Genomic DNA, 26,287 nt, shown 5'->3' on the forward strand with positions numbered 1-26,287 from the left:
TATCATCTGCCATCTCTATGAGATATCATGATGTGAGACGGCCAGGCTGGGCAATATGTGATGATATGGTAAACTTCTCTGAGTGCTGTGAAGTTGCCTGTTTTTAAAATGTTTTAATTGTATTTTATTGTTTTATCATATGTTGTACTCCGCCCTGAGCCCTACAGGGAATGGGCAGAATAGAAATATACTAAAAAAAATAAAATAATATAATCCAGTCACTCTCAGGAGTCACTAATGCCCAAGGTCCAGAGAAAAGCTACCCCAGCATCCACAGCCTGCCTCAAAAGGATGATGGTGCAAGGATGCTCCATGAAACCAGCATATAAGGTCAGAATGATGGAGCCTGGGAGACATGGGCAGCTCAATCAGTCAGTAGGCTACCCATGCCCCATGCCCACAGCCACTTCACCCCGTCATTCACCCAATGCTGCTGTGATGGGAATGACCACCCCATCACAGACCTCTGTCTCCTCTTGGCTCTCAACCACAGACCAGAAGCCCCATAGAAAGGTCATCTAAGGCAGAAAATGGGCCCACAATGGCATGGGCATCCCAGACGTCCTGTTCCATGGTTGGGTCCATGAAGTGGACCAGCCTCCTCTGTGACCTTGACACTGGCCTCCCTTCTGAGTTGCCTGCATGGGGAAAGCCAGCTGTGTGCAGGCAGTAAGGAGGAGCAACCCCCCACCAGCTTGCCTAGAGATACACTGCTCCTGTGAAGCCACATGCCAACTAAACAGAACCTTGATGCTGCAGCCACCTACCACAATGGGCAGAATCATGTCTGCAGGATTGCCTTGGCACCAGGCAAACCCTCCACCACCACCTGCTTACAGGGAACACCCCGAGCCATGGGGGCTCAGCCTCCAAGCCAGCCCAAAATAAAACTGCTTTACTTATAGCCCCAGATGGTCCCATGAACACACCTTTGTAAATATTCTCTGCCCCTTTTGTCTGATGCCAGCATGTTCCATTAGTGTTAGAAGATTAATCTAGCTTGTATTGAAATGGAATTTTTTGAGAGTGTGATTCTCAAATTTTGGATTTGCAAACTAGCCAGATGTTGAATTTGTTTGCTGTTTAACAAACAGAAAAATTGGTTAAAATGCTTCTAATTGCAAGAGACATCTCAGGCTGATGAACAGACACATAAAATACAGCCCCGAATGCTGTGAGGACAGTCAGACTATAAATTCATTTTAGGAATGTGTGGTGCATTTCATTGCTTGTCAGTTTCTTGCAGCTTTCTAGATAATTCAGATAGATCCTTTGCATTTGTGCTTTTTTGTTTTAAAGATTCAGTTTTGGGGGAAGGGGGACCCTAGATCTGCTGAATGGTATTTATTCTTTTTAGAGACAGAAAAGCAGTTCCTACTTCTCTAGCAAGCTGCAGTGTAATTTCCTTAGCAGAGAGATTTCTCTACATTTCCTAAGTAACAGTGAACATCAGAAGAATGCTAAAATCTAATTGATTACCCACCCAGTAGTTCTCTCATTCTGTAATTCACCTCTGTAGAATTATGTCACACTATGGTTACATTTAGATCAGAAAACCTAAGGACGTCTATCCCTTGAAGATGAATAAACATCAAAATGGATGTCTTCTCACAACAGGAAATCATTAACAGCCATTTTTTTTAATGGAGAGGGAAGAAGCATCTAATGCAGATGATCTTCCTTTGGGTTACAAAAGTAAAAGGTAAATAAATGAAGCTCAGAGAGAGAGAAGGCAAAACACTATGATTTAATCAAACTGTAAAATATGACAGTCATCACAGCAGCACTTCACTTTGTTTCTGAGCCTCAAGACAAATCTGAGACCACAAAGACCAATTAGCTTGAATCATGAGAAATTAGGAAGGTGGGGATCAAGGTCATCCAATATATACCTCCCCACTTTCTCTTTTCTCTTGCATAATATCTAACCTGGTCTTATATATATAATTCTGAACCTGGGCCCTGTGCAGATTTTAAGAAACAGATTATGGGGGCAGGTACAAATAAAGAGTATTTTTCTACTAGGTAAACCCTCCAAGTTTGTAGAGAATATATAAAAGGGAAAAGATAAACATTTGAGGTTTGGCAAAAAAAAAAAGACAAGATATAATGATGCTAGGTTACACAATCTCAACCAACATTTTAGAGAATGGAGCAGCAGCCACCTATCACAACATGAGCCAGGTAGGCACGGGAAGAAGAGTGGGATTTGCTCACCCTCCCTGTCTCTGCCACAAGCCTAGTAGGTGTGCTGAGATGGTAAGCAGGAGCTGCCACCACCACTCCTGATTGATGGTGCTACAGGCAGGTGGGAGGGAGACGAGGAGCAGGAGGCATCCCTCACCACCACCCCCTCCCATGAGCCAGTCAGGCAGAAGTATTGGTGCTTCAAGTGGCCAGCCCAGCAAGTGAGTGGAGGGAGAGAAGGAAATCTCACAGGTTCCCTGCTTGTTATTTCTATAGCCCAAATCCCACAGTCTTCCTTGAGTTAAAATGTTGCTGATCTGGGTTGTGCTTTAGCCTGGATGAGGCTTGTTAAAAGTTACATCTGCAGTGGATTAAGGTGAAAGAATCCTGATGCATTAGTTGTATATTTGGAGCTGAAAACCTGCCAGAGAGGCAGTTGGGCCTTTAGATGACCAGTGAATAAAAGGAGGGTTAAAGGAAGATGGTAAGCTGGCAGAGAAGCTACATGAATTCCTTGAATCTGTGTTTACTGTGGAAAGTGTAGAGCATATATCTACACCACAGATGCTATTTCCAGGGATATAATGTAAACAATTGAGTCAAATTGAGGTGATAAAAGAAGAATTTAGCAACCTACTGGAAAATTTAAAAACCAGTAACTCTATGGGCCCTGCTGGCATACCCCCAACACTTTTTAGGGAACTCAGATGTGAAATTCTCAATGTATGTAACTAGTCACTAATATCAGCCACTGTATTGAAGGACTGCAGAGTAGCAAATGTTACATCAATTTTTAAAAGGGGGTCTGAGGAACCGATAAATTACGGGCCAGTTAGTCTACCATCCCATCCTAAGGCGAATTAGTAAAAAAATGTAATCAAAGACTGATTTATTATGTACATAGAGGAACAAAGCCTGCTGAGGTAAAATCAGCATGGCTTCTGCAAAGAGAAGTCTTGCCTCGCTAATTTTTTGGAGTTCTTTGAAAAACTGAACAAACATGTAGACAGTTGTGACCCAGCAGATATTATAGACTTAGATTTTCAAAAAAGTATTGACAAAGTACCTCACCAAGGACTCCTGAATAAATCTTAGCAGCCATTGGATCAAGTGATGGGGTTAATGAAAGGACAAAAATAAAACAGTCAATATTAAAATATCCCTGTATAGATCTACGGTGCTGCCTCATTTGGAATACTGTCAGCAGTTCCAGTCACTACATCTCCAAAATGACATTATAAACCTGGGAAAATAACAAAAGAGGGCAACCAAGATGACTAAGGAGTTGAAGCACCTGTCTTATAAGGAAAAGCTGAAGAGTATGGGATTTACAAAAGAAATTACTAAATGGGGACACAATAGAGATTTATTCAATTATACAAGGGATAGAAACAATACAGAGAGATATTTTTTTTTCTCCCACACCCAAAATACTAGAACTTTGGGTCATCCAATGAATTTGATGGATAGGATTCAGAACAGACAAAAGGAAGTATTTCTTTATTCAGCAAGTGACTAAAATGTGCAGTTTGACTCCAGAAGATGTCATGATGAATGCAAACATAGATGGCTTTAAAGGGGGATTAGACATCATGTTTAAAGGACATGAACAGTGCCGGGAGGCAACATTGTGGGAAAGCCTCAGCCTCTACACCCTGCCGTTGGCCCTCCAAAGTAACTAGTTGGTCAGTTTTTATTTTATGTTTTATTTATGTTTTTATTTATTTATATTTATCAGGCTGCCCTTCCCTGCAAGCAGGGCTCAGGGCAGCTTACAACAAAGGTGTGTACAATAAATAATTAAGTCGATAGATTGTAGTCGACTGTGTCAAATGCAGCATATTGTACTTATTCATGCACATATGAGAAACACATTTTAAGTTGCTCTGTGTAACTGTATGTAGAAATTTAGCATAGCAGGAAAAGAGATATTATGTGTTAATTTTGTTATTTTAAAATGTTATCACCAGCTGGCCAAAAAATTAGAGGTCCAGTCAGTTTTGAGGGATTTTTGCTCTCTCCAGTTGTTTATGGACAAAAACTGTTTTACTTGCCTTTGTCTAGTTTGTGCTCCATTTTTATTTATTTTTAATTTCTTCCTGGACTCAGAACATACTCAGGGTAGCACTCACAGATAATATGCAGTGATATCAGCAGGAAAAACTCAGATTGCTTCCACAGCCCATCTTTGGCCTTGTTCTCTTCTCCCATTCCTTTCTTTTGATTGTTTTGCTAACTCTTTATGTGACAGCAATGGTAGTGATAGAAGACAATGGGAAAAAACCAAAGTTGATGGGAAGAAGCAGAATCACACTGGACAGGCAGGCCAGAGCACTCCTCTCACATAAACCAGTCATCAGCAATTACTGTCACTTGTCTAAATATTTGTATAGGCCCTACTTCACCCTCCTAGGTCCTGGCACCAGCCAGCCCAGAGAGCAAGAGGAACCTGGGCTAAAGCAGTAGACAAGAATAAAAATTGGTCCTGGCCACAGAAAGTGCTGGTGTAGGCCTCTGAGTAAGGGAGGGTGTTTTTCTATGTCCAAAAGGAGAAGTGCACAGCAGATAGATGTATCTTCTAGTCACTTAATACCTTAACCAGATGCTTACTTCCTTCTTTGAAATGCTGTATATTGTGTCCTGGATGTATTACTAGTGGACTAGCAAGCACATAGAACAACCTTTTGCTTAAATTAACACAGAATTCTCTGCAGACTGCACCTCTTTACCATTGGACTCCATCTTAGATGCACAGGCCTCTCCCATTTATGAGTTGGCCCTGACCATAGCTCCACCCACATTTTTATCCTTCACTAATTGGTACTTCTGCTGTAAAGAATTTTTTACATCAGTGAACAGTAAATAGTGGTATTCCCTACATGCAGTCTGAAATGATCATCAGGAAATTTATGCCACTTTTGCTTCCATGACAAACCTGCCACCCACTTGCACTGGTGACACTATATGAAACACTCCACAAATGAATTAAATATGGGCTGTTTTGTCTTTTGTCTTCCATGTTCCACTATTCATGAATGAAACCCAAGAAAGATTTGCTGCCAAGTAACCAAGGGGAGTTTGGGGATTAGGAATAGCGAGTTCTGCGCTCCTAGCTGTGTCTTGCAGTTGTAGACCTTGTGACAGGGAGGATTATACAGTCTCAAAACTGCAGTATCAGAACCTGGGACAGCTCACTGTGGAGGTTACAAGCAGATTAAAACAGAACCTAAACCAGAGAGTTTGAAACCTTCTGAAATTTGATGTGGATGTTCTAGGATTCTCTGCAGATCACCATTTAACTGAAAGGACAGTATATCTCTTCTGCTGCTGCATGAATTGTAACAAGACTGGTATGTCTCCTGTTGCTTCTTGAACTTGTGTGATGGTGAAGGCAAGATGTTAGGTGTGATGGGAGTTTTGGGGGGAATCATCAGTATCTGAGAAATATCTGTAAATTCGTAGCTTGCCTACTTTGCACATCTCTGAGAACACATTGTGGCTTTTGAAGGTTCCCTAAGAATGCTAGTGTGGGGTAGAGGCTAAAATGTCAGATTAGGATTTGAGGAAACTGGACTGAAGTCCCTACACAATCATAAATCTTACTGAATGACTTTGGGTCAATAACACATTCCCAGTCTAGCCTACCTCAGAGGGATGTTGTGGGAATAAAATGGAGGAGGGGTGATGTATGCTGCCCAGAAGTTCTTGGAGGAAGGTTAAGATATAAAAAAAATTAAAATCCAGTGACACCTTGGAGACTAATAATATCTTTTACAATATGAGCTTTCATGAGTCAGAGCTCACATCTTTAGATATGTGAAGGGGGAAAGAAATGAGCTGTGGCACACAAATGCTTGTATTGCAACAAATGTTTTTAGTCTTGAAGATGTCAGTGGACTTCTGGTTTATTTTGTTATGACAGACTAACACAAGAGTCCCCTCTAAGATGGTTTTTTTTTTAAGTAATAGAAAGAGTGGTGAGGTGTTTCTCTAAAAGCAAACCATGGTTTCTAAAGTGGATCTTTACTGTATTTTGTTGCTACCATAGATCTCCTCAGCTTCCATGTTGGAATTCACCCAAATGGATCCTTGTTTGCTTTTTCATATCATACTATTCCTATTCTCTCTTCTAGCCTTCTTCACCCTTTTCTTACACATTTAATTGCTTTGATATTGCTTCTGTTGTTATTTAACAACATCCTCATTGCCCAGAAGTTGTTTTCCAGGAATCCTTTGCTCCTACGTTTTTGCATGGCTGCTAACACATCTGACACCTGTTATCACCACATTGCCTCTTGGCACTTTCATAATTGTTGTTTTGAATACCACGTTGTTTCCAAATTCTTTCTTCATCTAATTTAACCACAGCAATTATCTTAAAGGTATTAGTTCCAAGTATGATTGGATGTACACTTTTATTTCTGTTGCCTGGCTGGCATAATGTGATTGTCACTCCCAGATTCAATGCACCCGTTTTCCTTTTACTCAGTATTGCATAGAATTCATCACAGAAATTTCCAGCTAACACACATAGTAATTGAGACAGCAATCCTGTATCACAGTTACAAGCGGGTTCCTTTCCTTATATTTTCATTTTATAACAATTCTACCAAGTCATCACATTAATTTTACTATTCTAGAAAGGATCAGATCATGAGACAGGTAGCCAAACTGCCATAGAGCTTCCTGGGGAAAGTGTATTAAATGACATAACAAGTTCCTATTTCTAGGCCAACATTCTAGACAAATCTTTGCAGCATTTTCAGAAAGGGGATTGTTGCAATGGAAAAATTAAAGACAGGGAGACAATTAGATCACCACTGGCAGGAAGGACTTGGGATGAAATCAGACAGATCATGCCATAGAGGCCATTTGCAAGCCCTGTAAGGTGATGGTTTCCCTCCTTTCCTGTCAGTTGAATCTTTACTAGTTTAGATGCTGAAAGTGATTTGTGACTACATGATACCTGAATCCCACTGACTGTTCATATTAATTTAGCCCCTGGCTCTGTGCTTTTTGCAAGGTTTATCAAATATTTCTTATTGATTCCAACTTAGAGCCTGACTTAAATGCAGATTCAACACCTGAAATGTCAGGAGCTGCCCCACAGCTGTTTCAGCCCTTGAAAAGGCACTGAGGGAAAACAAGATCACTTGGTCCCTGTGCATTGAGTGCGTATCGAGGATTGGGCCCTTGTGGCATTTTTAATGGCCAAATTATTTTCTAAAAGGGTGCTATCAGCCACAGGCAGGACCCATGGCCAATGTGACATCTAGTTTAGCCCTGTCCTGCTCCCTGTGGTCAGCCTGCCATTGCAGAGCTACAGAGCCCAGAGAATTGGAGATACAAGGCTTGCACTTGGTGATCAGCTGATCGAGCAAAGCAGTCCTCCCAGGCTCAAGTAGGCAAGGAAGTAATTGGTCCCAGTGACACTGCTGGCAGGTGGTGGAGCTCCAAATGCCAGGATCCTGAAAGGAAAAACTATTGTTAGAGCACTGATCCTGTATCCATAGAGGGCTTGCACATAGCCAGCTTGGCCCTTCACGTTCTTTTGCCATCTCAGCTCAGGCCTTCTGGTACCACCATTCCTGGGGAGTTGTTTTGGGGGACTATGGACCCAAGGTTGCATCCTGCCCAGTGGATGCCTGGTGACTATTTCACTGGCTGGTGATGTGATCTCCCTTGCAGGTCAAGCAGGGTGGCATCTGATGCTGCTGGACTACTATCAGCAGGTACCTCAGTGGTGCTGGGCCCTTCCTGAACCCTCTGGTCTTCCGCAGCTACTGGCCTTGGCTCCTCCCCTGAAAAGGCTGAATACAAGTCACTGGACTGGTCAAAGGAGATCATGATAGGTCTTAAGTAAGAAGAGCTGGCAAACCAAATGCAGCTGATAGAAGATACTCCTGCTTTTCAAGCAGCAAGGCTGGATCTCTGAAAATGCGGACTCCATTGCATTCACTATAGTTGGATTCAGTCATCTAAAACATCTTCCTTCCTGACCAGCACCACTTCTGTCTCATCTGGATTCGGCTTCAGTGTGCTCTACTTTAGCTACAATTCTGGCAAGTTTTATGGTAGAGTCTTAATAGGTCTTTAGCTTCTCTATTAAACACAAATTTCCTTGATGTCCAAACCTATCTAGTCAGGGAACAAATTTTCTGCCTAGCTTTTTGTGTTCTCCCTTTTCATTATATATTCCCTTTAAAAAAAAAAAAAAACCCTTTTGATGGGAAGGAGAAATACTTGCCTTTCCCCATGTGCATATAAAAGCTCATGAAACCACATGCTTCCATGTATCTCTGGATCAGCTCCCAATTTGGTTCTTCTGCAGTAGCCTTCTTTCTTCTCTTTGAGACAGACAGAATCCATCTAGCCCAGAGCTGACTACTTTGACAGAGAATCTCCAGAGTCTCAGGCAGATGTCTTTCCCATCTTTGATTCCTGTTACCCAGGGATTTGAACCAGCTGCATGTGTTGAAGCTCAACAGGTGGTGGAAAGGCTTTACCTTTTCACAATTTTGTGCTCAAAGGCGGCCTCCCCTACCCCCCCCCCCCCCCAGTTTAGATTGCTTCTTCACTATTTATTTCATGTGTCACAAAGGAGGCCCAAGTCCTTAACTAGCCCCATAGAGCCCAAAGGGTATTTCTCACTTAGGAGCACAGCCACATACAACAGCACCCATTTAATCTTTCTGTTGTCAGTTGCTTAACAAGGATGCCTTGAGAAATTCACAGGCTCTTTTGTTCAGTTCGTGTTTTGTCACACTTTGCATATTATCATATTAAATGTGGTTTGCACCACAATATGAATTTGTAAATGCTGGGACGATATCTGTCATAAAACCTGATGAAGCAGCTGAGAATCTGCAAACAGCGAAAAAGGAGCTGACTTCCATTCGTTTGAATGTCTATATTTAAATTGTCTTTTTTTTACATGGGTAGTGTGTGCCCTGCCATGTTTTCAAGAGCAAATGTTCTGAGGAGGAAATGTGCTATATAACATCTTGTCTATTTAGGAAGTGATGCCTATTATTAGAATGATTACACAGATGGCTAAAGGTAGAGCATCATGCCCTATTTTTTCATGGGCATGGAATATCCATGTTATGTTGAAAAACTGTGTCAAAAGAAAACCTTGGCTGCCTTCTGTTGGAGAAAACCCCTCAAATGCCTTTGAAGTGACAACCAAACTGGGAAATAAAACTGACTCACAGCCTTTAAGCGATCAAAAAGTGATCAAAGCTGTAACTCTGGAATTCAGGGGGGAAAGTACATGCTTAGGGAAATGAGCAATGCTTACTGCCAGCTAACATTCCCTCGAACAGAGAACAAAAATTGACATGACTGAAAAACTATGCAGTAGCCGCAAAAATAATGTGTACAGTGGCTTCCAAACTTTTGTTTAACCAATGGGAAACACTAATTGACACCCCACCCCACCCCCAGATCACAAAATATCTGTGACACTTTTGGGAAATGCTGTTATACAAACACAACTTTTAATTTCAGACTATGATTACTTCTTGCAGAAAATGGAAAGTACAATATTCTGATAATAGAGAGTGACTGCTGCTTTCCCTAGACAGTCACTAGGGTCGTTTTCGCACTCACCTTAATCAGCAGCGACGACCCGCCTCACCGCGCAGGATCTGCGCGGATTTCACACTAATTGCCGCGGAGCACCCAGAAGAGCCGGAAAGTCCCGGCGCTTTTGTGGCGCAAACGGGAACTGGGGCACTCCTTAAGGCCTGATGGCAAACAGGTGCAGTTGTCACAGTGACTTATTTATTTCATGTGTACTCCACTTTTCTCCCAAATAGGGAACCATAGTGGCTTACATCATTCTCATCTTCTTCATTTTCTCCTCACAACAACCCCAGGCAGATTAAGCTGAGAGAATGTGACTGACCCAAGGTTACCCAGTGAGCTTCCATGGCAGCGTGGGGATTTGTACCAGGGTCTCCCAGATCCTAGTCTGACATTTTAACCACTACACCATGCTGTCATTAAATCATATAACAGCATCCATGAATAGCAGCCAATGAGGACAAGACACAGGCTAGTTTCCAAATTCTGGAAGCAACTTAGCTATCGACAAGAACAGAGTTACTCCCTCAGCCCATTCGGAATTATTGCTTTTCAATATTATTTTGGAAAGTGTCTGAAACTTTACTTTTGTCATTACACCTTTGTGCTAGCAATTACAGTGATTACAGTTATTAGAAGTGTTTTTCTTATTAAAACATGTACGTGGGAGACCCATTCTCTCTCAGTTTCAAAGTATTTTACAAAAATTGCCTTGGAAATGGTGTTCATAATTCACATTTCCTAAATCCTCTAAACTGTATAAACTCCCCCCTTGTTGTGCCAGGAAACAATGTCCTCAAAGACAGTTTAGACTGCCCTTTTGCTCACTAAACAAAGCCACACCATTTAAAGTCAATTGGCTTCCAAAGGGGCAACTTATAATAAGACTCTGTGAAAACTGTTCATTTTCAATTTGGGCTTGGGGTTTAATTTCAACCAGATCTATAGCTAGGATTTTAAAAGTTGGGGGGCATGTAAAAAAATTGGGGGGGGGGGCTTAGCAGTTCCCCTTGCCTAACTCAGGGTGCCTGAGCTTCCCTCCCACGCCCACCCCCACCCCCACCACTGCCCTGTGATTTAAATTTTATGGGAGAGGAAACCATGATTCTTCTGTTCCCACACAATTTAAAGGGCCTACAACCTCTCAGCATTCACCTCTGCAGTGTTGGTGGGGGAAAGGGAAGGTCAGGGGCACCTGAGTTGGATCCCCCAACAGGAAGTCAGGGGGCAGGGCCCCCACAGACCCCCCCCCCCATTTGACTACAGGACTGATTTCAGCTAAGACAAGGTCAGGCCTGGAAGTTTCTTTGAATACTGGAGCTAAGCCCTGAACACATGGGTGGAAAATACAGAGAACATCTCTGGATTGGTTTTTTGCTCACCCCATCAGTTGCACACACTAAGGAATGCATTTGGATATTAAAACCCCAACCTAAAAACTTGTATTAATGCATTATCATAACAAACATGAATTGTGGCAATAATATTCCAGAATCTTCACATCTGTCCACTATTTTTGTGCCTGGCCATCTGCTGACCTGTAGCCAGGGATTGGTCCCACCAATCAAATCCCTTTGCAACCCGCCTTTCAGTTTCCTGCACATCACAGTCACTCACCACCATTCAAGCAGTGAGTGCCCGCTGCCATCACTGTTGCTTGGATCAAGCTGAGCAATGCTAATGCTGTCACCGCCATCTCTGCTGTCACTCCAACTAGCATCTGCTGCTGCCTCCGCCACCGCACTGATTGAGCAGCAATGCCCCAGCCACTTTCTCCTCTCTTTCTGCTTCCCGTTTTGAGTCTCCCAGCATGCAGGCCACCACCAAGGCATCCTCGAATCCAAGGGTAGCTGCTCCCTCTGCTCTGCCTGCCTCTCTGTCTCTCTGACTTGCCTCCAAACATGCAGCAAGCACCTCCAGCTCTCTAAGCCAGCAGGGGCCTTGGCCGCCTCTCCTCCTCCATCCATCAGATTCCCAACTTGATCTTCCTACTAGCTAAGGCAAGTGTATTGCAAGTCTAATGAACCATGGTTGGGGAGGAGGGTATCTTGTATTATATGGGGGGAGGTGGGGCCATATTCCATGTGGGACCTGGAGATCCACAGGGATGCACTTTAAAAAATCCCCAATGTCTGCATGAAGGTGGGGGGAGGATTCTAGATTTTAGGTGGTAACTTTGATGGGGGTGGAATTCAAATTTCTGCTTGAGGGGGGGGGGTGATTTCAGGTGGGGCCCACAAAAAAATGTGCCCTACTTAATGAATATCCTGGCTTGTGGTTCACAAAGTTCAGTGAGAAGAGGAGGCATAAATAAAGAGTGAGTCAAAAGATATACAACTGATAAGAATGTTTTCTAGTTAGCAGAGTTACATGCATCTTGTCACCTTTATGGTGTACAGGCAGGCCAGGTGACAGCTCCCAGGTGACAGGCAAGTCATCATGGCCCCAGGTAGCCAGGTACCAGCAACTGCCCACAAGCTTGATGGGCACAGAGCTGGAAACAGCAATGGATCCGATGCTTTTTAACTTGTTCATTAATGATTTGGAGTTGGGAGTAAGTAGTGAAGTGGCTAAGTTTGCAGATGACACTAAATTGTTCAGGGTGGTGAGAGCCAGAAAGGATTGTGAGGCATTCCAAAGGGATCTGTTGAGGCTAGGTGAGTGGGTGTCAATATGGCAAATGAGGTTCAAGTGCAAGGTAATGCACATTGGGGTCAAAAATCCTAACTATAAATACAAGTTGATGGGGTGTGAACTGGATGGAGACTGCCCAAGAGAGAGATCTTGGGGTCGTGGTAGATAACTCACTGAAAATGTCAAGACAGTGCAACTGCAATTAAAAAAAAGGCCAATGCTATGCTGGGAATTATTAGGAAGGGAATTGAAAACAAATCAGCCAGTATCATAATGCCCCTGTATAAATTGACGGTGCAGCCTCATTTGGAATACTGTGTACAGTTCTGGTCACCACACCTCAACAAATATATTATAGCATTGGAAAAAGTGCAGAAAAGGGCTACCAGAATAATTAAAGGGTTGGAATGCTTTCCCTAGGAAGAAAGGTTAAAACGCTTGGGGCTCTTTAGCTTGGAGAAACATCGACTGCGGGGTGACATGATAGAAGTTTACAAAATTATGCATGGGATAGAGAAGACAGAGAAAGAAGTACTTTTATCCATTTCTCACAGTACAATAACTCATTGATATTCAATGAAATTGCTGAGCAGTCGGGTTAGAACTGATAAAAGGAAGTACTTCTTCACCCAAAGGGTGATTAACACATGGAATTCACTGCCACAGGAGGTGGTGGCGACTGCAAGCATAGACAGCTTCAAGAGTGGATTGGATAAGCATATGGAGCAGAGGTCCATCAGTGGCTATTAACTACAGCATACTGTTGGAACTCTCTGTCTGGGGCAATGATGCTCTGTATTCTTGATGCTTGGGGGGCACAGTGGGAGGGCCTCTAGTGTCCTGACCCCACTGATGGACCTCCTGATGGCACCTGGTTGTTGGTTTTTTTGGCCACTATGACACAGAGTGTTGAACTGGATGGGCCATTGGCCTGATCCAACATGGCTTCTCTTATGTTCTTACGGAGGAACCCACTGGGAAAGAAGCCAGATGGGGAAAGGCGTCAGCAGTGGGCAACCATCTTGTGGTTGCGTGCTACGGCTCCCTCCCATATGGGGACATGGAAGGAAATGGCTGAGTGGGTGAAGTCGGTGGGTGGGAGAAAGCCAGCCAGGCAATGAAATGAGTTGCCATTGCCTGAGCCAGACAAAAAGCTGGTGCTGAGCCAGGAACCAGGTGGATGTGGAACCCAGGAAGGAACTTATAGAGGAAGATATTGAGGAAACTGGTGGGGGAGGAAGTGGTGATTAGTAGCTTGCTCTCCTACCTGATAAAGGAGGAGGAGGAAGTGGTGATTAGTAGGACAGGAGAAGGGAGATTTCTTCCTCCTAAAGCAAAAGATTAAGATTGAATTTCAACTTCTCAAGGTACCTTTCAATATAGGGTTGCTGATTTTTCATGCAGGCCCTGTTTCTATGTCTCTTAGAGCTGATTTCCACATTGTAAAAAAGCTTTGACTGCTTTCTGCAAATCAGACTCTTATTAAGTCAGGTTATTTTTTCCCCCTCATCAGCTGGCAAATCTGCCCGCAAATCAACAACAGAAGAATTTAGTGCACATTTGGAAAGGTGAGGAGAAATAAAACCAGAATGTCCTCAGATCCACTCTTACCACTCCCTTACTTCACAGAAAGAGAAGCAGCAGTCCCCCTCTTCTGCTGAAGCCTACTGAGCCCTCTGAAATGTTGTTCCTGGGGATTATTGGACCCTCATGAACAGCCTAATATGAGCGGGGAGAACTGGTGGGAATCGGCACTACCTTATCTATGGGCACAGACGCTTTTAAACAACAACAAAACCCCACTGATTATTTCTATATTATATGTGCCCTCTATGCACTTATCTGGCATTGCCAAATACATTCTGTCCCTCTTCTGTTAGTGAGAAAGTTAATTACTTTTAGAATATGAATGCTTTTTCCTCTCTGTCCAAAATTTGGCAAGTAAGGTACTTTTGGAGAAGGGTACAGTTTCTGAGATTGTCACCCTCTATCAAACTGGAGGGGAATTTATAGGCAAAAATGTGTTTCCTCATACAGAAAGAGTCACGCATTCATTCCCTTTGAATCAAGCACTGTTTACTTGAGAAACAAAATGTGCACCTAGGAATCTCATGAGGGGTTTTGCTATCAGAGAAGATTACAGTTTTACATGACGCAGCACAACCCATTTTAGAAAGGTTTTGGATGCAAAAGCACAGGCTGTCCTCATGACAAACCTGACATAAAAAGCTGCCACACTTTTTTCTTCTCTTGCAAGACTTCAGGGCCTTTAACAGTTCTGTGAAAGGTAGTGATTAAATAAGAGTACCTTTTGCCAGTATGAAGATGCAGTGATGGAGAAATGTTACCTGTTAAAGAATGGATTTCTGCCTTGTACAAAAGTATTAAAGGAAAAGAGTCCTGTCAAAGGATAGCAGTTCTATCTCCCAAGAGATCTTCACCCCAATCTGAACCTGGACTGGAGGGAAGGGACTTTCCATAGGGTCCACATTTCTAAAAATACGTCATTATTCCCCCACCCCCAATCAAAGCATCACTATGTTAAAAGTGCCATTGGCCTTACAAGCTGTCAAGGATAAACCAACGTATGTATAATACCATTGGTGCTTTAGACTTCATAAGTTGAGTTGCTGGTATCCAGTAGAGTAGCTGGTGCCCAGGAAGTAACTGGAGATCTCCCAGTATTACAAGTGGTCCCCAGGTTTCAGAGATCAGTTCCTCTAGAAAAATGGCTGCTATGGAAGGTGAACTTTCTAGCATTATATTTTACTGAGGTCCCTGCCCTCTCCATGTCCACCCACAAAATCTCCAGAAATTTCCTAGCCCAGAGTTGGCAACCCTACTCATAAGACAAAGTGAATATGAGTTATCTCATTCTGATTCCTTGATATCACAATATATTACAAGATTTTAATGTTCTGTAGTTAAGAGGGATGCACAAACACACATTAGCAAAAAGCAACTGCATATTATTAAGGGAAGGATGAACCTCACAGACAGCTATCAACTTGCTATCTGCCACAGATATGTACTGGAGCATTAAACTCTTTTAAAAGCTTCAGGGAAGCAAAAAAGATTGATCTAATCAAGTGTTTTCAGAAGCATCCGCAACTGTATGTTCTTTTTACATTCATCAACACTAGTGTACAGCCTAAGGGCTGAAACCTGTTTTTCCTTGAAGTAGATCAAAATTTTGCCATTCACTGTGATGAAAAAAGCATGAAATAAATATCTCAACATACCAACCTAGTGTTCTAAAAAAAACCCTACTTGGAATAACTGTTACAACTGAATTACATGATTTCCTTGCACTTTCCCCAAAACATAACACTCCCCTCCACATTCACCTGCATGTTATGTATTTAAGACATATATGCTCCATGTGTTTCCATGGAACCATATCCAAGGTGGCTTGCAAGGTTCATCTATAAACAAATAAAACAGCAAGCAATGAAAAAAAATCATTTAAATTAATCCACTAACAGCAGCAAAAATTGTGGGTTAAAAAGATCCTGAAAATAAGATCTTAAAACACGAAAACATCAGAGCAAATAGTGACTGGCAGCTTCAACACAGGGACAGGATTCTGTGATTTTCCAGTGGTTGATGTGGCTACAGATAAAGTACAGCTAGGGTTGTCAACCTCCAGGTGATAAAAATATAAATTGAACAGGTTCTGATGTGTAAATATGGAACAATACAATCAACACTGGAAATATTATTGCACCAAAGTGTGTACAAACATATATTTTAGTGACCTAATACAATCTGATCCACTTATGCGTTAAGATTCTGTATAGCAACAATATTTTGTTTTGAATTGTAAATTGTTTATGTTTTATCATTTTATACCTGAAATTGATATTGGTTTTATTATGACTGTTAGCCACCCTGAGTCCGTTTTGGAATGGGTGGGATATAAATCAAAAGTAAATAAATAAACAAACAAACAACATTTAAACATACAGTAATGCTTCCAGAAAAGCAGATGATTACAAAACACAATCACTGAAGAAGTCTAGCAGTGCAAAAGTCCACACAACTCCATATATAGGGCAAAGCCCACGTCCTGTACACATCTCTATATCCTGTTGTCTTCTGTGCTGCTTCCAAGGAATCCAAAAAATTCATTGGAGAGAAAAAGGGGACCATACTCCTAGGTCAAATTATGGTTCGAGAGCTGAGGGCATTCCTTGTAATATACTACAGGAATGGTTAGGATTTTCTGATATGACAGATATTCTGGCCCCTCAGTGTCTGGTGTCTGTTTCCTGGGCAGCCCTACTCAGCAGACATTTCCCTCCCCCCAGCTTTCTGATGACCCTGAAGCAGGGGAGACGTCCTCCAAAACAGGGGATCCCCTGCCCCCACCTGGGGATTGAAAACAGACAAATACTGTGACGTAATAACGAAATAATTGAAAACAATTCATACAAAATTTATAAATTCTTATTGAAAGTGAGATCAACACCTGCTAATATAACAATGAACCCCAGGGTAAAAGTTTTAATATCAGAAACTTCACATACAACAGAGCACATGGAATAGTTTCAGCCGGATACTGTATTTCAGTTATTTCATTATTACATCACAGTATTTGTCTGTTTTCAACCTCTCTGTGACTCTCCTTTATTTTGATTTCTGACCCACCTGGGGATTGGCAACCCTATCTGTTATAGCAGATTATCTGTCATGCTTGCTTGGAATATTTTCTTACCACAACACAATACCTGAGTTATTGACCTCTAGTATATTGATACTGGCTGCAGGTCTAATTCAAATGAGGTGTGGGGCACTGTGGCACAGGTCTGTTCTTCTGCCCCACCAACTTTGAATTCATGCTAGGCCTAGTATTTCCTTCCTATCTCACTGAAGGCATAAGTATCCAGAGTTGCAACATCTTACAAAGCAACACTTACCCTTTTTATATGCTAACCCTGCCCCAACTTTCTGTCAGTCAGCTGAAAACTTAGGTAAGACACAGGATGTTCTAGTAGCTAAGTCACCCATATTGCTCATCACAAGATCCTAATAAGATGACATAATGAAAATTCAAATTAGAACCTGCTATGCCATTTTTTCTAAGCAATTTAAAAAAAAAAATGTAGGCACACCCATTGGACCATCTGTGCTTTTAAAAGGATATACACAATCAGGCTCTTCAGTTCTATCAACCTTCCTAGAATTAACAGAAACCTGTATCAATGCTGTGAGCAGAAGGTATAAGATCAGACCCAACTATAAGAAAAAATAGACAAAGAAAATAATGACCAGCATTCATATGCACAGGAGAAAATCTAGATAAATAAATAAAATCCACTACAGTATCAGAAGCAAACAGAAAGGAATGACAGAAAGGAAAATAATGACCAGTAATAAAAAATGTCATAAAATCATTTTATGATCACTGCTACTCTCCTCTTTAAAAAGCAAGCAATAGTAAAACATATTTTCATATATGTGAGTATATATAGTCTACTCTCTGTGTAAGTGCCATGTTCTATTAAGTCAGTAGCAGCTGTAACTTAGAATCATTTTAAATATCAATCAACCCATGCGATCAGTAAAAGTAAGTACATTCTGGATTCTAAGAGAGACAACATTTAGAATGTTGAATCTTTCCCTTCCAATAAACTAAATGTATAAGATTGGAATATATTTGTTCAATCTTTCATGTTCTACCAGATACCTGATTGGGTTGCTCTCCTCCTTCCCTCTCCCCCAATGAATCCCGGTATTTCAACAAGGCAAGTACATTGAAGTTATTTTACTTATTACTTATTATCATTACTTATTACATAGACAACTAAGTCCCATTTTATAGTCTCCTGAAGGTTATGGGTCAGTGAACATTCTTGCACTGTGGTGTTTCTCAGATGATGCTTCAAGGCAACCCCTATCTTTAATTATGGGTCAGGAGCAGAGGGGGGAGGAGGAGGAGGAGGGAGCATATTTCAAGGTTGCTCTGGATTTGTGCCACGAAGAGAGAAAAAAGGGGTGGGGGTGGGGGTTGTGAAAGGAAATATGAAGGTTGGGCAGAAACATGTTAGATATTGAAGCCACTGCCCAAACTTGTTAGCTGATATTTAACACATGAAGCCACTGCCAAAACCATGAAGACTCTCTGAACAATCCTTGCCATCTCTTGGGACTTTAGCTGCCCACTACAATAGACAGAGCTGTCCCCAACTGTGACACTCATTTATCTTTAAAAAAATTATTCCCAGGATCTTCTAAATTGGTAACTGCCTCAAAGTAAAGAGTCTCTAATTCCATTGACAAAGGTGAACCTTAGAGCCTTTTATTGCCAATAACCTGCTTCATTTCATACTTTGCAAGACTATTTATGTATTTTTGATCCTTTGTTCACATCAATAGTTCATTCACGACTAATTTCATTCAGTAAAGAGTTTCATTCAGTAAATAGTTTCATTCAGTAAAGAGAGCTGATGCAAACTTCTATCCCAAAGAAAACTTGGCAAGAAGCATATCTAATTTGTGTAGTGAATTTTTATGTGGCTTTTCTCCCCACCACCACCATCTTCTTCCCTGCTGTCCTCACCTGCTTCTTTCTTCTCCTTCACTTTGAAAAGAGACTTCTGTGCCTGAAGCAACATCCACAGAAAGTGTGTGTATACAGTAATGCCAGTCCAGGCTTCCTGATGGTGAACTGCAGCCACATGAATGCTGTTTCAGCAATAGTCACTTATAATGTCCCCCAGGAGTTGACTTACCCCAGGGTCCTATCTAATCATATACCTTCAGCCTCATCTTGGACTCATCTTGCTGCCTACTAGACCCTGTTGTATATATTCTGCATGGACAAACAAGTAATCTCTTTCTGTGCCTAGGGGATTTTTTTCTCCTGTAAGGTCAAGACTGAGATTATTATTTGCCAAGCCAGTGAAATAATTTTTCATAGCATCATTGTTGATCAGAGAATGGGTAAGGGACATCTCAACTAGTTAAAGCTAATGACTTCAGCAAATTGCAAGGGAAATTGTATACCAGCTATGATTATCCCAGACATGTTTATCTTTTCCTTCATTATAAAAGGGAAATATATTCTAATAATCTGGCATTACATCCATGCATAACTGCTCTTAATATAAGCAGTGCCATCAAAACCAGCCATTTTAAGTTTCATACCTATAGAGACTCCTTGCATGAAGTTCAGGTAAAGACCTAACTCAGATCCCATTGCTAAGAAGTTCAGCATCAGATTTGCTTATCAAATTTGTTAGTTTCCTTTTTATTAGTGTAGAGATTGTATCTCATCATCTTTTATTTTGAGTTCACCGTAACTAATTCTTTTAATCTCTGCTCATCAGGAAAATGTTCCAGCTCTGTAATCACATGAGCTGCTCCATGTTTCAGTTTAAACTTGTTAGTCTTCATCAAAACAGGAGGTAATGCTTCCTATGTAACATATTGAATATGAGAGCTGAGGGCATTCCTTGTAATATACTACAAGAATGGTCAGAAATTTCTGATATGACAGACATTCTGGTCCCTTGGTATCTGGTGTCTGTTTCCTGGGCAGCTGACAGCTAAAGGCAGTCAGCATGGTGTAGTGGTTAGAATATAAGACTAGGATCTGGGAGACCCAGGTTCAAATCCTCCCTCTGCCATGGAAGCTTGCTTGGTGATCTTGGGCGAGTCACACATCTTAGCCTAACCTGCCTTTGCATTGTGATGATAAAATGGAGGTGATGGGAACAATATAGGCTGCTTTGAATCCCCATTGGGGAGAAGGGTGGGGAAGGAAGGAAATGTACAGAGGATGACTCCATAGCTAAGTCAGGTGGGGTAGCCATGTTAGTCTGAAACAGTAGAACAAAGTTTGAGTCCAGTGGCTCCTTTAAGACCAATAATTTTTATTCAAGGTATAAGGTTTCATGAGCAAGCACACTTCTTCAGATACGATGAAACAGAATTACCTCACAAATTACATATAAAAAGAGAGGCAGGGCTTAGTTGCCAGAAAGGGCCAATTAAAGTCAAGACAGAGACAGAAACAAAATTGGTAATTACCAGTCATTACAAGTAGGGAAAAAAGGAAAGGTCCCTGTGCAAGGACCAGTCGTTTCCAACTCTGGGGTGACGTTGCTTTCACAACATTTTCACAGCAGACTTTTTATGGGGTGGTTTGCCATTGCCTTCCCCAGTCTTTTTTATACTTTCCCCCCCAGCAAGCTGGGTACTCATTTTACCGACCTTGGAAAGATGGAAGGCTGAGGCCGTTTTCCCACTCACGTTTTACTGGCGCCACGACCATCCTGATGCCGGCGAATCTGCCTGGATTTCGCAACAGAAGCGCCGGCGCTCCCAGAAGCGCCGGCGCTTTCCGTCGCTAAGCCAGCGCAAACGTTTTCCTGCATCTTTGCGATTTCCGTTTGCGCTGGCTTAGCGACGGAAGTAGCCGGCGCTTCTGGGAGCGCCGGAGCTTCTGATGCGAAATCCAGGCAGATTCGCCGGCGTCAGGATGGTCGTGGCGCCAGTAAAACGTGAGTGGGAAAACGGCCTGAGTGAACCTTGGGCCGGCTACCTGAATCCAGCTTCCGCCGAAATCGAACTCAGGTCATGAGCAGAGTTCAGACCACAGTACTGCAGTACTACTGCTTTACCACTCTGCACCACGGGGCAGTAGAGGGTGAACAGTAAATTAGTATACAGCATAATGAAGACATTTAACAGATTCAAGGATCAAACAAGAATAATAAGCTTAGTTTATATGGTAACCATTTGTTTGGATTCAGTTCTGGGGCAAAAACAGTGAAGGAAATAAATATGCCAAATATGTCAAAATTAGAGAGTGATGTAATCCTTAATCAGCATTCTACAATCAGTCCCCAATTTTGACATATTTAGTACAGGAGGAATTGAATCTTTACCACGGGGAGGGACGGTGGCTCAGTGGTAGAGCATCTGCTTAGGAAGCAGAGGGTCCCAGGTTCAATCCCTGGCATCTCCAAAAAAGGGTCCAGGCAAATAGGTGTGAAAAACCTCAGCTTGAGACCCTGGAGAGCCGCTGCCAGTCTGAGAAGACAATACTGACTTTGATGGACCAAAGGTCTGATTCAGTATAAGGCAGCTTCATATGTTCATATGTTCAATCTGTGCCTGGATCTCTTCAATCACCTCAGCTTGCATACTGGACACAGGGAAGTGTTGGTATCCCAGTAAGACAGGAAGAAGGGCAAAGAGAAGTGTTTAACATTCCCAGAAAGACTAGTGAAGGTATAATAGTAAAGTTAGAACAGAGACTTCCTTTCATTCATCAAATGAAGAAAGGAAATAGTAGTGCTAAGTGGACACAGGGAGGTGTTTGGAAGGCAGGCACTGAGAGGTGATTGGTAGCTCAAGCAACATCAGATAACAGGAAGAACTTAGGAGCCCCAAAAGAAGCAATCACACAGCTCAGTCATTGGGTAGCAATTGAAATAGGAAAACAAGTTTCAGAAGATCCAAACAGGCAGGGTATGTCACATTCTGTCAGAGAAAATACAGGGAAATAACAGCATGCTTATGGTTATAAAGGTAAAGGTAAAAAGGTAGCCCCCTGTGCAAGCACCAGTTGTTTCTGACTCTGGGGTGACATTGCTTTCACAACATTTTTGCAGCAGACTTTTTTATGGGATGGTTTGTCATTGCCTTCCCCAGTCATCTATGCTTTCCCCCCAGCAAGCTGGGTACTCATTTTACCAACCTCAGAAGAAGCCTGAGTCAACCGTGAGCCAGCTACCTGAACCCAGCTTCTGCTGGGATCGAACTCAGGTCATGAGCAGAACTTGGGCTGCAGTACTGCAGTTTCACCACTCTGCACCACAGAATACCAAAAGTCCTTCCAAGGCCATTGAGACATTTTAATGCCTAGCTAGGCACTAAAATCTATCTGCACATTAATTTGGGGTGGCAACATTAATATATGATGATGACTGGACAATGTCTCTGTCACTCACATTATCTGCTTACTGACACTCTCTCTTTCCCACTCCTCAATAGAATTTTGAAACAGTGTGAGTAAGAAAGCTGAGAATTAATGACCTTTTCCCAATTATTACTGGCTGTCATTAACTTTAATTAGTTATAATATTAAATAGGATGTTTAAGCTTGTTTCTTGATTAGTTAATATCAAACTACTTATCATAAATCTCTCCCACTGAAATCAACAGGACTTTAAAAGAGATAAAAATATTTCTGACAACTGGTGAAAGCAGGCACCACTCTAAGCTTGGCCAAATTAATCAAACTACAGAGGTAAATACTGAATACCAAAATAACAACTGTTGATATCCTAATTATTGTGAACAGAGGTTTGTGTATTGTGTGTTTCAGGAATATCTGCATTCCTGAAGATATTCAAGGAAGTTCCAGTGGAATCAATGACCCAGCAGATATCCTTGAGACCCAGAGTGCTGGGCATTATAAATGGTTTTTATGTACCCCTTCTGCCCAGTTAGTACACAGAGGTGAATTGCTATTTCAAATCACTTGCAAAAGTGCAGGCAACACTGGAGTCATACAGTCCAAAGAGTTGTGTTGGAATGGAAATTACTTGAGGTTCATATCAAGAGTTTGGGTTCACAATCAGTGGGAATGATAGTCCAGAGTCATTTCAATGCTTTTCAAATAGCTATTCATAGAGATTCAGCTGCACTTAGAGCTGAATTACTGTGAGAGAAAAGTGACTTCCATAAAAGAAGATTACACTTGCATAATAGTAGCAATTCAAGCCAAGAAGTTTATTCACTCTTATAATTGTAGTGGGATGTTTACAAAGGCATTCATGTTCAGAAAAAGCAAGCAATTCTATTTAATTACAACATATTACAAGCAGTGTTTAATTTCTAAAAGAGAAATAGGAGCTGAGCCACAGCATCTGACCTAATAGCTCTGCTTTTTAATTTCAGAAGTGTGAAGATGAGCTGGGGTTACTTACTCAATGATGGCTGAAATGCACTTTGCATATTCTCAGAGTCCTGCTGTCTGGCTCTGTTAATATTTTCCACTGCTGCATTCTAGCATAATAAACTGGTCTCAGGGTCTAAATTTCTATGAATATATCCCCACCTTAAATTAAATCCTTACTATAAGAATCACAGCTTTCCAAAGGATTTGAATCTATATTCCACGCACCTCCATCCACACATCTACATCGCAATTATACATGCAGTCTCTGTGACAAGACTTCTCATATAGCATCCCAGGCCTGGCCTTTTAAAGGAGCAGTATGCTTAGCCCATGTAGATAACAAAGTTAGAAAGGTTGTTTTTTTTTAACTTGGGGTGGGGCAGGAGAGATCTAGAATCAAAGTGAAAGCAGTACATTTTCAAAGAAAAAGAGCTACTCTTTCCAAAAGCCAGTCTCCTCACCCCACTGCACCTTTTCTTCCAACTTCTTCAGTCTCCAGTTCTTGCCATCTATCTGAAGCAGTGTCTCCCATATCCTTTTACAGGGCCCAGCGACTTTATACTAGGGATCCACAATCCTGCCCAAATCTGTGAGCATATTGGGGATTATGGCAACAGATGGTAGATGCCACAAAAAAAAAGGCTGTGATCAGAGCTGAATCCAATCGCAAAACGTTGAGAGATTCCCAAAACATTAGGAGGTTCCCAAACAGGTATCCTCCTATGATGAGGGCAGCTGTTTCCAAATGGGTGATCCCTCAAAACACAAAGCTAATATCTAGTAATCTGAAGCACCTCTTATTTCAGTGAAATGTATGAAGCTCAGGATTGGCTCTTTGTTTGTGGTGTCAAGATGTTCATCAGTGAGTACCATTGTGTCTACAGCTAACACACTGGGAACCGTTACACTGCACACAAACAGAATGAACTTTTTAAGCAAAAGCATCTGAGAAGGGTAGATTCCTAGTAGAAAAGTTGTACAGGAGAAGCCCTGTCTCTGTTTCTCTGCCAGTTAGAGTAGATAATATTCAACAGAGCAGTATAAGGTAGCTTTCTTGTCCTTAGGGTTGCCAAGTCCAGTTCAACAATTATCTGGGGACTTTGGGGGTGGAATCAGGAAACATTGGGAATGGAGCCAGGAGCCAGGTTGTTACAAGCACAATTGAACTCCAAAGGGAGTTCTGGCCATCACATTTAAAGGGACTGCACACCTTTTAAATGCCTTCCCTCCAATGGAAATAATGAAGGATAGGGATACCTTCTTTTGAGGCTCATAGAATTGGACCCCCTGGTCCAATCCTTTTGAAACTTGGAGGGTATTTTGGGGAGAGGCACTGGATGCTATCCTAAAACAACAGCCCCCCCCCCCTGGAGCCTGATATACCTACAGATCAATTCTCCATTATACCCTATGGGAATTGGTTTCCATAGGGAATAATGAAGTGCCCAGCAGACATTTCCCTCTCCCCCTCCCTCTTTCTGATGACCCTGAAGTGGGGGGAAGGCCTCCAAACCAGGGGAATCCCCTGCCCTCACCTGGGGATTAGCAAACACTAGAAATAAACCACTGCGTTTTTATGTTGCAAATAAATGCTTAAGCAATTTCTTTCATAATGATGCAATTATATTAGTATCATCACAAACCAAAATTCATTAAATGTCCATAGAAAAATCAAGAAGTTATTTCACACTACTCTTATACGGTAGTACTTTCAAAATCAGAATGTTATTTCACATTACTCTTGTAAGGTAGTACTTTACAGTCCACTGCCTCAGTTCTCCTTTGCTTGAAAGACATAGACAGTACCACGCTTGTATATGATTCCTCCTATGGGCAGCAGACCGAAGTCTGACAGGTGCGGTGGCTACACAAGTCCTAGGTTCAGTTCTGTGTTTCATTCACCTTCCACTGGCCGCTTTTCTTTTAGCTTTGGAACCCGTGCTAAAGGCAATTGCTCACACATTACAATACAATGTTACTTTGCAGCTTGCACGAATGAAACATTTGTAACATTTGCAACATAAAAACGCAGTGGTTTATTTCTAGTGTTTGCTAATCAGTACACTGCAGTTTCCGGTTTGCCCACCTGGGAATTGGCAACCCTACTTGTCCTCACTATTCCAGTCTAGCAAAAACAATTCTGGATACTTTTATCCCTTTATATTTGGAAGCAGAATCCATTATCTCAGTTAAACATCAATAAACATGCTTTCTAAAATTGTGGAGATTATTCTGACTGCAGGATTTTAGGAGGAAGTTGAAAGAGTTTGGCCAACTCTTCCTTTAATTTGAGCTTCATCTTCCTTTTTATTTTATTTTATTTGCTGTATAAGAAGTGCTGCAAACTGACACTAGTTTGCAGTTTGAGATCACCAACAGTTATTGTCACAGTGAAAGCAGATACTGCAAATTTAACAAGGCTTTTAATGTGAACTACTTGCATTAGAATACATTAGTAGAAGTGCACATGGTAGGTTTTCTGTTTCTCCTGGAAAGGTCATCCTAGATTTTAGTTACATAGCTACACAGAGGAAGCCATATTAGTTCTGTTATCCAGTGAGCTGCTGTGTGATAAGTTTCCTTTGATTTGCATTATCTGATTGTAACAGAGTCCTTCTCCTTGTGCTAAATGAGTAGGGAAAGACCTCCAGTGACAATAGGGGGAAGTTCAAAGCCTTTGAGTTTGGAGGGTTTTTTCTTCTCTTTTTTACAATGCACTCATTTTCTACAACTAGGCTAACGACTGTACAGGCCTGATGGGATGCTGGCAAGCTTTCTATAAAATACTGAGCATTCAGTGAAAGTTTCTGTTATTTTGGCAAAAGTCAACAGGGTTTCTGCTTCTTCAAAGGTACATCAGCCCCCTGATGTGTCATAAAAAGAATGTGCTTGCTTTCTCTGACTCTCTTTAGAAATGATTCCTAGCTAGAATTTGAAATTGTAAGTTGCCTTTTCCTGTGCAAA

The 26,287-nt window shown here is 41.7% G+C and overlaps 1 non-coding gene across 1 annotated transcript; it reads left to right on the forward strand.

The window, feature by feature from the left end:
* The first annotated feature begins 21,315 nt into the window (after positions 1-21,315).
* TRNAP-AGG (transfer RNA proline (anticodon AGG)) lies at positions 21,316-21,382 on the forward strand. The gene has a single exon. It is a non-coding gene; the product is annotated as a tRNA-Pro (tRNA).
* Positions 21,383-26,287: the final 4,905 nt, after the last annotated feature.

This window comes from Heteronotia binoei, chromosome 1, assembly GCF_032191835.1.
Source record: "Heteronotia binoei isolate CCM8104 ecotype False Entrance Well chromosome 1, APGP_CSIRO_Hbin_v1, whole genome shotgun sequence".
In the NCBI taxonomy this organism is placed as follows: domain Eukaryota; kingdom Metazoa; phylum Chordata; class Lepidosauria; order Squamata; family Gekkonidae; genus Heteronotia; species Heteronotia binoei.